This window comes from Vulpes vulpes, chromosome 4 (genome assembly GCF_048418805.1).
Source record: "Vulpes vulpes isolate BD-2025 chromosome 4, VulVul3, whole genome shotgun sequence".
Taxonomy (NCBI): domain Eukaryota; kingdom Metazoa; phylum Chordata; class Mammalia; order Carnivora; family Canidae; genus Vulpes; species Vulpes vulpes.
The window spans coordinates 2796998-2814030 of record NC_132783.1 but is presented as its reverse complement, the minus strand read 5'-3'; the positions used below and the strand labels follow the sequence as shown (position 1 = coordinate 2814030).

General features: G+C 41.8%; 2 protein-coding genes across 3 annotated transcripts in view; both read right to left on the bottom strand.

Moving 5' to 3' along the window:
- Positions 1-10771, bottom strand: part of CLGN (calmegin) — a 49400-nt gene extending 38629 nt beyond the window's left edge. The window contains exon 1 of one of the 2 annotated variants that reach the window (XM_072755210.1): positions 10618-10771. The gene's annotated coding sequence lies outside the window, so the exon portion shown is untranslated. Of the gene's footprint in view, positions 1-4495; positions 4638-10617 lie in introns of those variants that run through there. The other variant, XM_072755211.1, reaches the window with a different exon arrangement.
- Positions 10772-15827: 5056 nt separating this feature from the next.
- Positions 15828-17033, bottom strand: part of MGAT4D (MGAT4 family member D) — a 55043-nt gene continuing 53837 nt past the window's right edge. The window contains exon 12 of the mRNA XM_072755199.1: positions 15828-16961. The gene's annotated coding sequence lies outside the window, so the exon portion shown is untranslated. The remainder of the gene's footprint in view (positions 16962-17033) is intronic.

Genomic DNA, 17033 nt, shown 5'->3' with positions numbered 1-17033 from the left:
GTTTGTTTTTTTTTTTTTTACATAGAAGATCATGTTATCTATGAATAAATTTCTTCCTTTTAAATTTTATTTCTTTTTTTTTTTGCCTAATTGCTCCTGCTAGGACTTCCAATACTATGTTGAATAGAAGTGATAAAAACAAGCATACTTACTTTGTTCTAGTTCTTAGAGGGAAAGTTTTTGGTCTTTCACCATTGAGTATGGTATTAGCTGTCGGCTTTTCACGTACGGCCTTTATTATGTTGAGGTAGTTTCTTTCTGTTCATAGTTTGTCAAATGTCTTTTATCGTAACTCCCACTTGTTCATGGCATACAATCTTTTTTAAAAGATTTATTTTATTTTTTTAAGATTTATTTATTTTAGAAAGAGAGTGAGAGAACATGCAAGTGGAGGGGAAGGCAGAGGAGAGGTAGAGAGAGAAGCTCAAGCAGACTCCCCCCTGAGCATGGAGCCCAATGCAGGGCTCAATCTCACAACCCTGAGATCATGACCTGAGCTGAAATTAAGAGTTAGATGCTTAACCGACTGAGGCACCTACACGCTCTGGTGTATAATCTTTTTAATGTGCTGCAGAATTCTATTTGCTAGTATTTTGTTAAGGATTTTTGCACCAATATTCATCAGGGATATTGGTCCATAGTTTTCTTGTAGTTTCTTTGTCTGGCTTTGATATCAGGATAACACTACCTTTACAGAATAAGTTTGGAAGTTTTCCTTCCTCTTTAATTATTCAAAAGAATTAGAGGAGAATTGGTATTAATTTTTCTTTCAATGTTTGATAGACTTTACTAGTCAAGCTATATGCTCCTGGGCTTTTACTTGGCAGGTTTTTGATTACTGAGTCAATCTCCTTACTATATATAGGTCTGTTCAGATTTTCTGTTTCATCATGATTTAGTCTTAATAAATTGTATCTTCTAGGAATTCATCCATTTCATGTAGATTATCCAGTTGTTGGCATATAATTGTTCAGAGTATTCTTTTACAGTCCTTTATACATCAATAGAATTAGGTGTAATGCCCAGTCTTTCACTTCTGATTTTAGTTGAGCCTTCTTTCTTTCTTATTCAATGTAGCTAAAGGTTAATTTTGTTGATTTTTTCAAAAAACTCTATGTTTCAATGATTTTCTCTATTGTTTATCTACTCTCTATTCCGTTTATCTCTCATCTAATCATTATTATTTTCTTCCTTCTGCTAGCTTTGGTTTTTCTAGTTCCTTAAGGTGTAAATTTAAGTTGTAAATTTGAGATTTTTTTATTGTAAACATCAACAGCCAAACATTTCCCTATTAGGAAAATTTTCACTGTATCCCATAAGTTTTGGGATGTTGGATTTCTGTTTTCATTTACCTCAAGATATTTTCCAATTTCCTTATGATTTCTTTTCTTTCTTTTTTATTTTTTTTGGCCTTTTGGTTGCTTAAGAGTGTTTAATTTCCACATGTTTATGGATTTTCCTGTTTTCCTTCTGCTATTGATGTCTCATTTCATTACATTATTATTATTTCATTACATTATTATTACATCATTACATTATTATACTATGTAAGATTTCAGTTTTTAAAAATTTATTAAGATTTGGGTTTGCAGGATGCCTGGGTGGCTCAGCAGTTAAGTGTCTGCCTTCAGCCCAGAGCATGATCCTGGGGTCCTGGATCGAGTCCCACATTGGGCTCCCTGCATGGAGCCTGCTTCTCTCTTTGCCTATGTCTCTGCCTCTCTCTCTGTGCCTCTCCAGAATAACAAATAAATAAAATAAAATCTTTAAAAAAAAAAAAAGACTTGGTTTTGGGCCTAACATAGTTTATCCTATAAAATATTCCATATGCACTCAAGAAAAATAATGTATTTGAATCAATATTCATCAGGGATATTGGTCTGTACTTTTCGTGCAGTGTTTGGCAGGCTTTGAGATATGGGTGATACTGCCCTCACAGAATGAGTTTGAAAGTATTCCTTCCTCTTCAGTTTTTTTGGAAGAGTTGGGAGGAAAACTGATATTAATATTTATTTCAATTGGCTGGTATTAATTTTTCTTTGTTGATAGATGGATTGTTCTATGTAGGTCTATTAGGTCCAATTGGTATATAGTGTTGTTCAAGTCTTCTGTGTCCTTATTGATTTTAATGGTTGTCCTAAGTTACCCAAGTTTAGTGCAGCAAGCAATTGTTTATATAGTATAAGGTACAACCTTTAATGCTAATGCTATCCCTTTCCCTGCTTAAAAACGTAGAAAAGCTGGCAGGTCCAGGATTCTAAGCTTCCCATGCATTCCTTACTCCATACAGATAGCTGAAATCACCAAACATCTTTGCACCTTCCTGGGGAAGAAGGGAGGCACTAGAGAAGCACATCCATTTTTCTGTGTCTTTGAGCTCGTGTATGTTCTCTGTACTCCTTCTGGCCTGATGCAATAACAGATTAAAGCATAAGTAACTCTGGCTAAGTATGAGATACTACTCTTGCTAATATTTGAAACCAAGACCAAGCAGCCTGTTGAACCTTCAAGAGTTTTCACCAGCATCACCTAAAAGCCCTATTCAATCTCCACTGTGAGCCCACAGTCACAAATTATAAAGTGCAGCTCATTTACTGGTATTGAAGTAATGCTCACTTCTATATCAAAGGTAGCTGGAGCACTAGAAGAAAATACAATCACAGGAAACCTAATAGTTGTTGTCAAGTGTGAGAGAGAGATTGCTAGCTGTGATCACCAAGCTTTCTTCTCTTTTTCCGGCAAACGTGACTGGACTATATTTTCCTTGGAGTTAGGTGAGACCCAGAAAAGCCAATAACGTAGGTGTAGTCTGAAGGCCTGAGAGCCAGGGAAGCCAATGGTTTAGGTTCCAGTCTGAAAGCCAGCAGGTGCAACACCCAAACACAGCCAATGCTTCAGCTCTGAGTCCCAAGACGGAAAAAGACAGAAATCCCAGCTCCTCCAGCCAGGCAGGAGGAATCCCTCTTCCTCGCTGGAGGGTCAGCCTTTGTGTTCAATTCAGGCTTTCAGCTGCTGGATGAAGGCTGCCCACACTAGGGAGGGCAGTCTGCTTTACTCAGCCTATCAGTCAAATGCTAACCTCATCGCAAAACACCCTCACATACACACCCAGAAAAATGTCTAAGTATCTGGGCACCTTGTGGTTCAGTCAGGTTGATACACACAATTAACCACCAGAGCCACCCACTCTTCCAGAATGGCAGCAACCAGAAATTATCTTAGGTCTCCGGGATATTTTTATTTTCTATTTGAGCATTATCTTAACTAATACATACTTTTGACTAATACTGGGTTGCTTTTTTTTTTTAAGCAGAAAAACCTAGAAACAATGAAAAGACCTCAAGCAATATAGCAAAAAGTAGAAAAAGAACAGAAATAATAGAAAATACAATAGAATAATAGAAATGCAAGAGACAGAAATAATAGAAAATACAACTTTCTGGCAGTTCAGACAGTGCAGTACTATAAAACATTCCAAGAAGCCTGGATCTGATCCTAATAAGTGACAAACTACTAAAGTTCTGAGATAACTGGAAGAAACAGAGCTGAAATCCTGGATATAAAAATATCATTTGAGTTATATACTAAGGTCATTTTCAAAATCATGTTTATATGAACATTATAATGATATACTTATGTACTTAGGATTTACACTGCCTTGGCACACTTCCAAAAATATAGCTTGAGGCATCATGTAAGATACAAAACAGACAAAAATATAAGCCTGCTGAGGACTGGAACTCCTTCTCATTTCTATATTCACACTATCCAAGAGTGCCAGCACATGATGAATAGGAACAGATACACGTTTACAGAATGAATGAATGAATGAATGAATGAATGAATGCCTGAGAGGGAAAAAAGGTCAGGTAGGGGAGGGAAATAGATGTTACTAAGCAACCGACTAGAATGAGTTTGTTGTCGAGGCAGTACTGCAGCAATAAATTTAGCAAAAGGGTTTCCATGAAATTAGAGGAAAGCCAGAAATAAAATGAGGGAGTTTTCATTGTCTACAAAAGTCTACAAGATCCTCAAAGAGAAAAATCCTTTTTTAGAATTAACCACTAGAAAAATTTATGGGCTAAATCCTTATGTAATAGATGTCTGTAACTATTGTCAAGAGAGAAAAATAGTTGTTATATAAATACTTCTAACACTGGCCCTTAAAGTTTGTTAGAACACTGGTAAAACTAACACAATTAAAGCATTTCTATAGAGGAGAGAGATACTGATCCAAAAGTTTGCACTTTATTATCTAATTTAATATGGGAAAATTAATCATATTTTTATTTTTTTAATTAATCATATTTTTAAATTCTACTCTATATCTACGAAGAGGCATCTCTTACTGTGAGTTATTTCAGAATCTTGCTACAGACAGACTTCATTCTAACAACCCAATTTATAATTTACTAGAAAAGATAGTAAACAGAAAAATCATATTAAAAGATTTTGTGTTACCATATCACAAAAATAAAATGGGACAAATTCTCACCAAAATTAGAGAGCATTCTTGGAATTCTCCATGTGCTACATGGATCTCTGAAGGATCACAGATGAGGTGGAGAGGCAGGAAAGTGGCCTCTCAGAAGGCGGCCTTCTTCCAAAGATGCTACAAGACTCCATGTGAAATGCAGCTATTTTCCACAAAAGAAACCAGCATCCTTCAGAATGAGCCACACCAGGGTTTTATTAATGTTGCGATGGCTGATGTGTCCAGAAATTCAGGGGAGGTCAGCCAGTATATAATAACATTCATCATTCACAAATTCATTTAACAAATATTTCTGATTGCCAGTTATGTGTCCGGAATTATGTCAGACACTGAATTTACAGTCATTAGCAAAACACACATAGTCCTCGTCTCAAAGAGCTTATGGTCTAGGATGGAAAGCAGACATTGGACAAATAACCCAGGTATTACATGTAAACCACAGTAAGTGATATAAAAGGAAGTAAGTTCTAAGAATTGGTAGTTGAGGAACTGAATTTACATGGTAGGGGGAGAGGTCAGAGGAATCCTCCATAAGAAAGTTCAAGTGTGATGCAGGGGAGCCTGGGTGGCCCAGGTGGGTAAGCATCGGGCTCCCTGATTTCGGCTCAGGTCATAATCTCAGGATTGTGAGATCAAGCGGGGGGCAGGGGGGCCTCCATGTCCAGTGGGGAGTCTGCTTAAGAATCTCCCTCTCCGTATTACACTGAGTGAAATAAGTCAATCGGAGAAGGACAAACATTATATGGTCTCATTCATTTGAGGAATATAAAAAATAGTGAAAGGGAATAAAGGGGAAAGGAGGGAAAATGAGTGGGAAATATCAGAGAGGGAGACAGAACATGAAAGACTCCTGACTCCGGGAAACCAACTAGGGGTGGTGGAAGGGGAGGTGGGCAGGGGGTGGGGGTGACTGGGTGACGGGCACTGAGGGGGTCACTTGGCGGGATGAGCACTGGGTGTTATGCTATATGTTGGCAAATTGAACACCAATAAAAAAATATACAAAAAATAAATAAATAAAAGAAACTTAAAAAAAGAATCTCCCTCTCCCTTTTCCCCTCCCCCTGCTCGCATGCACTCTCTAAATAAATAAATAAATAAAATCATCTTAGAATATTTTAATTTTATTAAAGATAAAGGAGTGATTTCCCTAAGCCAAGGACAAAGGAAGCAGCATGTGAGGAAGGAACTGAAGGGGGAAGAGTGGTAGGAGAGAGCACGTGCTGTTGTGAGTACACAGTATTTTTCAAACGCATTAATTCCAATCTCTGCAGCCCTCTGTGGTGGAGGTATTATGCTTCACTCCCTTATACTAAGAAAGTGTTTTCTTACTCAAGAACACAGAATACTACTAAGTAGAAGGGACAAGACTCAAAGTTGGGTCTAGTTTCACATGATACATTCCCTTTATTGGGCTCTAGGGTCAGACTGCTTAATAATTTAATCCTTGCCAAAAAGGATTAAAGTTCTAGGTCTATAAAATATAAGATTAAATATTTTATATTCCATCCTTCAGACATACAGTCCATTTTCTGTAGCTTTTATATTTGAAAAGCCATATTTTTATATGTATCCAAACTATGATTGATGCACATATATTTAGTTTAAATGGCTTTTAAAATTGGGGCGCCTGGGTGGCTCAGTGGTTGAGCCTCTGTGTTTGGCTCAGGACTTGATCCTGGATTTCCAGGATCGAGTCCCACATCGGGCTCCCTGCATGGAGCCTGCTTCTCCCTCTGCCTGTGTCTCTGCCTCTCTCTCTCTCTCTCTGTGTCTATCATGAATAAATAAAATCTTTTTAAAAAATGGCTTTTAAGGGATCCCTGGGTGGCGCAGCGGTTTGGTGCCTGCCTTTGGCCCAGGGCACGATACTGGAGACCTGGGATCGAATCCCACGTCAGGCTCCCGTTGCATGGAGCCTGCTTCTCCCTCTGTCTATGTCTCTGCCTCTCTCTCTCTTGCTCTCTCTCTGTGACTATCATAAATAAATAAAAATTTTAAAAAATGGCTTTTAAAATCTTTCTAGCAAAGACTTTAAAGCAGTTCAAGGCTATATAAAAATATAAAAGCCAACAACTTCATGCTAATTCCTTACATTACTATGATCCTTTAAAATTTTATAGATTGCGGGCAGCCCAGGTGGCTCAGCAGTTTAGCACTGCCTTCGGCCCAGGGCCTGATCCTGGAGACCCGGGATCGAGTTCCAGGTCGGGCTCCCGGCATGGAGCCTGCTTCTCCTCTGTCTGTATCTCTGCCTCTCTCTCTCTCTCTGTGTCTCTCATGAATAAATAAATAAATAATAATAAAATAAAATTTTATAAATTGCTTACATAAATTTCAGGATATTTAAGATAAATGACTTACTGTTGGAACAAAAATTATCACATACTAGACAATATAAATGTTTCTAGCTATCTCCTCTCCTTAACAAAAGCTAGAATATTTTCATTAACTGTTAATACTTCTAATTTTCTACAGTAGATAGAATAATGACACCCCCCCCCAAAGATGTTCACACCTTAATCCTTGGGTCTTGTGAATGTTACCTCACATAGCATAAAGGGCTTTCAGGATGGAATTTAGGTTGGTAATTAGCTGACCCTAAAATAGGGGGAGTCTCCTGGATTATCCAAATGGGCCCAGTTACATGGGCCCTTAAAAGTAGAAGAGGAAGTCGGGGAGAGATGGGTAGAAGAGATCTAAAGAGTGAGAGGGACTCCACCCGCCAGAGGGACTTTGAAGAGGTAGGAAGGGAGCCATGGGCCAAGGAAGGTGAGTGGCTCCAGAGGCTGAAAACAACCCTCAGCTGACAACAGTCAGCAAGGAAACAGGAACCTCAGTTCTACAACTACAAGAAACTGAAATCTGCCACCAACTCAATGAGCCCGACTTTCCCCAGAGCTTCTAGGAAGGAATGATAGGTAGCTCGCTGACCAATACCTTGATGCTAGCTCAGTGAAACCTGGCTCAGACTTCTACCTACAGGAAAATTCTGTGGGAAAATTCATATTGCTTTAAGATGCTGCGTTTGTGGTAATTAGCTATGGCAGCAATGGCAATGCATACTTTTATCTCTCCCCCGAGTTCCTTGATTACAGCTTCCTTGAAACTGTTGCTACACACCAAGTCTTGGTTGGTGAGCGCAATGACATTTTTCAACTCTATTGCCTAGTACTGCCCCTCCGGACAGGACAGCCTGCTTCCTGGAACCATCTCCTCCTCTGGTTTTCTTGTCATTCCTGATTCTTGATTCTCTTCCTTTCCTCTGCCTTGTTCACAGGCACTTTCTCTCCAATATTCTCTAAATGCTGCTATTCCTTCGGGTTCTGGCCCCAGGCCCTTTTCTTACACTACATATACTCTTGGCTTCTACCTATAAAAGCTAGCCAGGGACTCCCAGATCTTATCTGCAGCTCAAAAGTCACTCCTTTCACTGATTTCCCTCAAATCACTATATATCTTCAAGGTTGTCCCAAAATTCTGCTAATCTGAACACAGTCTTTCTGCCCAACCCTGCTTCTCTATCTTCTGAATGCTCTTATTCCATTAACTACCTCCAGTCACCTAAATCAGTTAAGTTACTTTGCCATTATCTTTTTTTTTTATAGTCACAGAGAGAGAGAGAGAGAGGCAGAGACACAGGCAGAGGGAGAAGCAGGCTCCATGCACCGGGAGCCCGATGTGGGATTCGATCCCGGGTCTCCAGGATCGCGCCCTGGGCCAAAGGCAAGCGCCAAACCACTGCGCCACCCAGGGATCCCACTTTAAGATGATTCTTTCTCACTGATCCCCTGCGTCACTGGTAGCCGAACGCATTTGGGTATCTCTTAAATGTCTTGTTCTATCCCCAAGCCACAGCCTCACTTAGGAACCTATCCTTTCTGGAGTGGATTAGCAAACTCTCGCTTTGCCTCTTGACTTTCAGTCTTGCCAATCTCTAAATCTATCTTCCACCTTCTCCCTAGCATGTTTTCTTATTTTTTAAAAAGATTTTATTCATTTATTTGAAAGTAAGAGAAAGAGAGAGAGCATGAGCAGGTGGGAGGGCAGAGGATGAGGGCGAAGCAGGCTCTGTTGGGCTCCATCGTGGGATGGAGGACCGTGAGATCACAACCTGAGCTAAAGGCAGACGCTTCACTGGCTGAGCCACCCAAGCGCCCCTAGGAGGAGTCTTATTTTACCATTCACAGAAACATACAGTACTTCTCTGTAGTTCTCAGGATAAATTCCGTCCTTGTAAGGTTCATTCCTTTCACCCTCTGCCACACTCACCTACGTTAATACATGAATACTTTTCTGTACACTATGTCTTCTAACTGTGATGCCTTTCTACGGTTCAGTCTCAGAGGCTGACTGAGGAGGACTCATCCAACACTGGCATGCTTCAAAAGATGTCTTTGAAAATCATAATTTTTAGAGTTTTCGTTGTCCCGCAGCTTCAGGAGGGACTCAACTACAGAATGATACAACAGAAAGTACACTGACCTTGGCACCATCACACCAAGCTCCTAGCTCTAATATTGAAAATGCAGGAGGTTAAAACTGCCTCGGGCCTGTTTTGTTCTTCATTTGCCAAGTGAAAGGGTTAAAATAGGTGATTTAAAGCTCCATGAAAATGGACAATTCTAGTTTTCGAATTAAGAGCACTAAAACTTACTAGGCACTGGAAAGCAGCAAGGCTAACTTAGAAAGCTGCTCAATTTCTGGAGATCCATCAACATACTTAGGTCACTCATGCACAGTAATTAACTTTATCAACCAGATAATCTAGATGATCTTGTTCTAAGGCTTTGGGGATTGGTCTAAATAAATGGAAGATCAAACCAACTAGATGTGAGGGCGACACTGTACAGTGAAAAGAGGCCACTTTGCAGTGCACTTTGAGGCTACCTGCAGTGACTAAATGGCCTAGAGTAATGTAAAAAAAATTTAAAGCAAGCAAAATCTTAGGGCCAGATCAGGGTTTCGAAGGCTTTCATGCATCAAAAAGTTTCAAAACAAATTTTTTTCTAACCCGAGACTTTTTCCTAGGGCCACTTTTCTCTCTGCCCCTTCTGAACTTTGTTGCCACTCGCTTTTAAAGCCTCAAGCAAATGCCTCCTGGTTGCTTGGGCGAGGCTATAAATAAAATCGGCTAAAGTGTCCCATTGACGGTAAACAGGCTTTAGGCGATAATGAGTCGAGTAATTAGGGCGCGGCTGGACTCCACCCAGCGCTCCCGCTCCCTCCCCCCGGGGGCTCTCCGCCCTCTCGGAGGCGCGGACTGCGTGCCCGGAGCCTTTTGGGGGCTTGCTCACCTTTTTGTGCAAAGTGGCGCGTGGAGGGAGCGGCGCCCTCGCACGCCCCGGCCGGCCCTACACCCCTCGGGGGCGCGCCCCGGGGCTCGAGCTTGGAACGGGGCTGAAATGGTAACCGCTGGGGTAACGGCCCCGGGGCCCCGGGGCCAGGCGGGATGCGGAGGGCGCGGTCTGCGCGGCGCCGCAGGTGGACGCGGCAGGTGGACGGGGCAGGTGCGCGCGGCAGGTGGACGCCGCATGTGGACGCGGCAGGTAGATAGATGGGGCAGGTGCACGCGGCAGGTGGACGCCTTAGGTGGACGGGGCAGGTGCGCGCGGCAGGTGCACGCGGCAAGTGGACGCGGCAGGTGGACGCCGCATGTGGACGCGGCAGGTAGATGGGGCAGGTGGACGGGGCAGGTGCACGCGGCAGGTGGACCGGGCAGGTGCACGCGGCAAGTGGACGCGGCAGGTGGACGCCGCATGTGGACGCGGCAGGTAGATGGGGCAGGTGGACGGGGCAGGTGGACGGGGCAGGTGGAAAGGGCAGAGTGGACGCCTTGGGTGAACGCAGCAGGTGGACGGGGCAGGTGGACGCGGGACCCAGCGCGGCACCAGCTCGGCCGCCCGGCGCGGGCTTCCCCCCCGCGGAGAGCCGCCGAGCCCCGCCGCCGAGCCCCGCCGAGCCCCGCGCCCGGGCGCCTCCATCCCGGAGCCTGACTCCCCCTGCCGGGCCCCGCGGTCGCCGAGGCCAGGGGAGCGGCCCGGAGCCCCCGCCCGGACTCCCGACTCGCACCCCGGCTCGAGCGCAGGGGGCGGCGGGGAGGCGGCCCCGGCCCCACGCACCTGTGTTGCGGGCCCGTGTTGGGCAGCGGCAGCTCCGATGTCCGAGGCGCTGCCACCCGGTCCCGCTCGCCCCAGGCCAATCCCGCCGGCGGCCGCCCAGCAGCGACTGCCAACCGCGCATGCGCGTGCGGCCCGGGCGGGGAGCGGCGGCGGGAGGCGCGCGGGTGCACCTGCGGCGGGGGCCCAACCGCCGCGGGCCGCTCCTCCCGCCCCGCCCCCCGGCCCCGCAAACGGCGGCAGGCGCGGGCCCCCTGGCAGGGGCGGGCCCTCAGGACCCCCGGCTTGCCCCCCAGGAGCCCCTGTGCACCTGTCGCCGGACCCTGGGCTCCCAAGGGATGGAGCTTTACAGACCCCCCCCCCCCAACAGCGTCCAGTTAGCACCCCAGGCCTTCCCTAGAGCCCTGGACGTCCAGGGATGCCAGGTCCCTGCGCTCCGCAGGGAGCCTTCCTATGGGGGGGGGGGGGGTGATAAATACGGATCTATTAAGTGTCAGCATAGCAAATGCATCCTCCTTTCCGAAATGCTCTTAATAAGAATCGGTGACCTTTATTGTGCTCACCGTACTCCAGGGGCTTGACATTATTTCATTTAACCGTCACAACCCCCCAGGCAAGGAACTGAATGAAGACCCTCCTTTTGCTTGAGCCTTGGATTGACAAACAGGGTTCGAATCCAGGTGTGTCCCTCTCGGAGCCTGTACTTTTAACCCACACACCGAACCAAAGTATAGCATAGAGGTGGGATTGAATCACAAGCTTCTTTGCCCCCTTCCAGTTTACCATGTAGCTTTCACCGATCTTTGATAGTAGATCTTGACTGGGTTTGGATGGCTGCGATGTACATGGTAGGCAGGTGTTGGACTCTGAGAAGGTGCTGAGCTGTTTTCCAAAGTGGCTGTTTTTATGCTCCCACCAGTAACGTAGGAGAGCTCCAGTTCTGCTACATTTTCACCATTGCTTGGTACCAGGTCAGTCTAGATCTTTCCAGAGGTCAATCGATGATGCCTCACTGTAGTTTTATTTTTATTTTTAAAGATTTATCTATTTGAGAGCCCATGCGAGCAGGGGAAGGCAGAGAGAGAGAGAGAGAGTCTCAGGCCGACTCCCTGCTGATGTCTCACTGTAGTTTTATTTTTATTTTTAAAGATTTATCTATTTGAGAGAGAGACAATGCAAGCAGGGGAAGGGGGAAAGAGAGAGAGACAGTCTCAGGCCGACTCCCCGCTGAGTGCAGAGCCCCAGGCAGAGCTGGATCTTAAGACCCTGAGATCAGGACCTAAGCTGAAATCAAGAGTCTGGGTGTTATGCTATATTTTGGTAAACTGAACTCCAATAAAAAGAAATTTAAAGAGTCTGTTGCTCAACCCGCAGAGCCACCTAGGCCCCCCACACTGTGGTTTTAAATGCTATGTAGTTGTCTCACATACCACCAAATCCCCTCCATAGGAGCTCTATTTTGTATCCCCATTGACAGTATATGAGAATGTCTGTATCCGTTTCTACATAACTTCACCCAAACGGAATCCACTGGCTAGCTTTTGAATTTCTGTCAACCTGATGGTGGGGCAGTTTTTGATATCTAATTGCAGTTTTAGTTTTTACTTGTGAGGCTGGATACATTTTTATATATAAGGGCAAGGTTTTTTCTTTTTTATTGCATCCAGATTTTGAGTCATAGTTAGACTACCTTTTCTGACTCCCAGGTTGTAGAGAGATTCACCCATATTTTCTTTTAATGCTTGTATAAATTTATTATTTCTGATTCACTTGAAATTTATTTTCATAGAGCATGTGAATCTTATATTTCTCCAAATGCCCATCCAGTTGTCCCAATGTCATTTGCCCACTGATTTAAGATACTGCTTCTATCATTTACTAAATAACCTTATGTGGTTGAGCCTATTTCTGGACTTTCTATTCTATTTCATTGATTTGTCTACTCAAGTGCTAGTACAAAGTACCACACTGTTTTAATAATAGAGGCTTTGAAAAATATTTTAGCATCTGGTTCCCCTTGGTTCCCTTCTGGCTCTTCCTTCAGAGCTTTTCTAGATATTTCTGAATGTTTTTTTTCCCATATGAACTTTAACATCAATATGCCAAGTTTCAGATTGTTGGCATATTTATCAGGATCACAATAAAATTGTAAGTCAACTTAAAAAGAACATTTTGATGAGATGTCCTATCCAAGAAGAAAGAAATTGCTTGAGTCTCTTGGAACTTTAGGAGTGTTTTATAGCTTTCTTTGTATAGGTTTTGCACGTTTATCTCTAGATCACTGAGATTTACATACAGTAAACATCATTCATTTAAAGTTCACAATTTGATGAGTTTTGGCAAGTGTACACACTTCTGAAACTACTTCCACAATCAAAAGATGGACTATCACTTCTAAAAGTCTCCTGCTTTTGTACATTTCTTCTTAGGTTTATTCCTAAATATGTTTTTCACTGCTATTATAAAAGAGGTTTTCTCATTCATCACATATTCTAAGGGTTTATGATCACTTTTAAGAACTTATTCATTTTTGGATGTTAAATTTATATTCTGATATCTTGCTGAATTATTTAGATTTGTGATTAAGTCCCATGATTTTTTCCACTTAGAGTATCATGCTATCTTTAAATAGAACTTTACTTTTTATTTTCCAACTCTTGTGCCTACAGTTGTTTTGGCTAACATTGCCAGAACAACCTAACAGTCCAGAAATAGTGGGGATCATTTGCCCTATTAGTAGAAATGCTAATAGTAGCCTAGAAAGGCTAGTAGAAATGCCTTGTGTTTCCCCATTAAATAAAAAGACATTTTTAGGATTGAGGTACATGCATTGTGTCTATCATTGTCATATTTAGCAAGTTAAAATATAGGACAACCAATGAGAATCTAATTTCATGTAAACAAATAATTCTTAGTACATATATTTTTCATATGTGAATTTCATCTGGCCCATAATTTTGTGTTGAGAAAGTATCCATTCATTGCAATTTTAATATTTTTTAAAAGATTTTATTTATTCACTCATGAGAGACACACAGAGAGAGAGGCAGAGACACAGGCCGAGGGAGAAGCAGGCTCCCTGCAAAGAACCCGATGTGGGACTCGATCCCTGCAAGGCCTGATGTGGGACTCAATCCGGGACCCTGGGATCACTCCCTGGGCCAAAGGCAGACACTCAACTGCTGAGCCACCCAGGCGCCCCTTTAATATTCTTATAGAAAACAGTTAAAAATAGGTGTTGCATTTTTCAAAGGCCCTTTCAGCATCTGTAATCATACAATTTTTCTCCTTAAGCCTATTACTAAGAATCCTGCCCAGATTCTTCCACTCCTGAAACAATTTTAAAACATTGGGACTCTCCAATTTCTCAAAGTTCAGTTAGGTTCCCTTGTGCAATCATCTGTACCTGCTGTCTCTTTGTCCCTATGTCTCCATAATTTTTTCTATTCTATAAAAATTCATTGATTTATACTTTGTCTCTATTCACATCAATTTTGGTAAACTAATTCTCCCCCCAAAAAATCCTCACTTTACCTGGACTTTTATTTTTATTTTTTTTAAAGATTTATTTATTCATGAGAGACACAGACAGAAAGGCAGAGACAGGCAGAGGGAGAAGCAGGCTCCATGCAGGGAACTCGACGTGGGACTCGATCCCGGGTCTCCAGGATCAGGCCCTGGGCTGAAGGCGGCGCTAAACCGCTGAGCCACCCAGGCTGCCCCTTACCTGGACTTTTAGAAAGAAAACTAGTATCAGCAAGACAAAAACCCCTTACATAAACTTCCTCATTGGAAGTTTGTATATTGACAGTATATTGACATACTGTCAATGGGGATTCATTGCCTATGACTGGCTATTAATAACACAGCATCTAAAAATGTAATTGGGGGGGGAAAGGTAAAGAAAGGGGGGAAAGAGTCAGATGATGGTTTTGATGGGAAAAATGCCTGCCCAGATTTAGCTCCCATTCCTGGTTCACAATGGGCTGTGAACCTGCCACAGAGTGGAAGGTCCATATAAAAATATACAAGGTTAATTTGCTCTCTTAGAACCAAGAGTGTTGTCACATTTGCTATTACTACCAACATCAGTAATATCACCATGTTTCTATTTATACTTTGATGGTGCAGTTGTTGGTAGCTTATCTCAATACCTGAGAGAATTTCACCTATCATGTCTTCAAAGTTTGCAGAGCTTCTATTTACTTCAAACACAGTGTTCAACGGAAAATTTTTTTTTTTCATTAGAATCTTGTCTGAATATGATTTCTCCAAACTCATCTGCTATATTGAGCCAGGGGCATAAATACATCACATGACTTTGTGTATATGCTCAAAGGAAAGTGATTTTTTAAAAGATTTTTATTATTTATTTATTCATGAGAGACAGAGAGAGAGAAACAGACAGAGAGAGATAGATAAAGGCAGAGACCCAGGCAGAGGGAGAAGCAGCTCCATGCAGGGAGCCCGATGTGGGACTCGATCCCGGGACTCCAGGATCAGGCCCTGCATCAAAGGCAGGCGCTAAACCGCTGCGCCACCCAGGGATTCCCAGGAAAGTGATTTGAAACAGCAAAATCACCATGAATGCTATAAAACAAACGCCCAAACCAAGCAATAAGCATTTTTGCTGTGCTATATCCCAGATGGGTGTCAGGGGTTCTCCAAATTGCCCGTTCCTCATACACCTCAGACCAGACACCATGGGTGGTGAGTGAAACAAATGTCAGCATTTGGGTAGCAGGGATGGGGATGGAAACTGGGGGCATCTGTCCTGGCTGCACTATGAACGTTTTCTGGAAATGCTTTGTGCTGACCATCCAACTCTCTGTCCTGGAATTATTTCAGTAAGGACGCAGCTATTGGGTTGAATCTTTAAGGTTGCTCTTCAATGTCTCTCTCTCTCTCTCTCTCTCTCTCTCTCTGTCTCTCTCTCTTTCCTTCTATCGTCTGCTACTCTCAGGGTACTTTGGTCCAAAATTTAAGTCAAATTAAAAATTTTTGTAACATACATGTAACGTGATGTCCCCCACCAGCCGCTTTACTGAAATATACTTGACATATTGCTGCTTCTCTTCTAAAAGGGCAGAATGAGATGGACACATTTGAACAGTTCAGCTTTCATATTCTTCTTGTATGTTGGTATGTAATGCAGTTCAGACGAAGGTAAGTATGTAAAGTTTTGGCCCTCAAGGATAGATAATACAGCAGTATAAAGTACAATTTTCATATTTTATTGAGGAATCAGAAGAAAAAATCTCTTATTTCACAAAATAAATAAAGTAAAATTCAATAGAATAACAAGAAGAACGGACAATGGGTAATAGACTCCTATAAGAAACTAACAGATCAAGCAAGCAGACAAAAATTAGTAAGAATTTTAAAAACTTGAAGAAGTAAATTAAAAAGCCTGATATAAGAGAATCCTTTACCCACTAAATAGGAATATTTTAAGAAGACATTTTAAAGGCATAAAACACTTATTAAAAAAACAAATGAATGCAACATATTTTAAAGGGAGTGTACAGAGACTATACATTCTTTTCAGATTCATATGAAACCTAAGAATTCATAACAATTCTCAAATCTTATTGCACAGATAAAATTAGCTAACAATAGTATAATTGAGAAATCAATAGTAAAAGATGGCAAAACCCATTATATTTGAAAAAAGAAAAAGAGAACACACTCCCAAATAACCCATGAGCTAAGAAGGTAATAATATGAGAAATTATAAAATCTTTAGAACTGAATGCTATCAGAATACTTAAATATCAAGAGGTTGGTAATCAGCTCAAATGGCACTTAGGGATAAGTTTTTAGTTTCAAATGCATTTGTTTAAAAGACAAGAAGATACTGTGGCACTGCCAGACTTAGGCTTGCTTAAATTGTGCCTTCTATTTCTTCAGATATCCTAACAAAATGGGTAAGAACCTATACTAATTGACACAGAACCTGTTCATGACAATGGCAAGTTTCTAAACTTGTAGTTATTTATTGAGATTCTGTGGTAGCATCACTATCCAAGTCAACAAAATACATTTCTTTTTTTTTTTTAACAAAATACATTTCTTAATTTTCAAAAACTTACTTGCCTTTATTATTTTTAAATTAAATTGTAATAGTAGTGGTACAAACATCATAAATAAACATTCTAATTTTTCTTGACATAAGAGGTAGTAATTTAATACTTCCAAGCCTAGTAGTTCTATTTTCTCCTCTTCTATACAATTATGCATTTTCATTATTATAATTTCTGAAAGATGCCATGAGCAAGTAAGGTTATCTGAGGTTTCAAGGTATTACAGAGTTTTTTTCTTGTTACACTTATTATTCTTCATATTTTCTGAAATAAAAACAAGAAATCTGTAACATCTAGAAATAACTAATTCACAAGGATGTAATTATTTTCATGAAA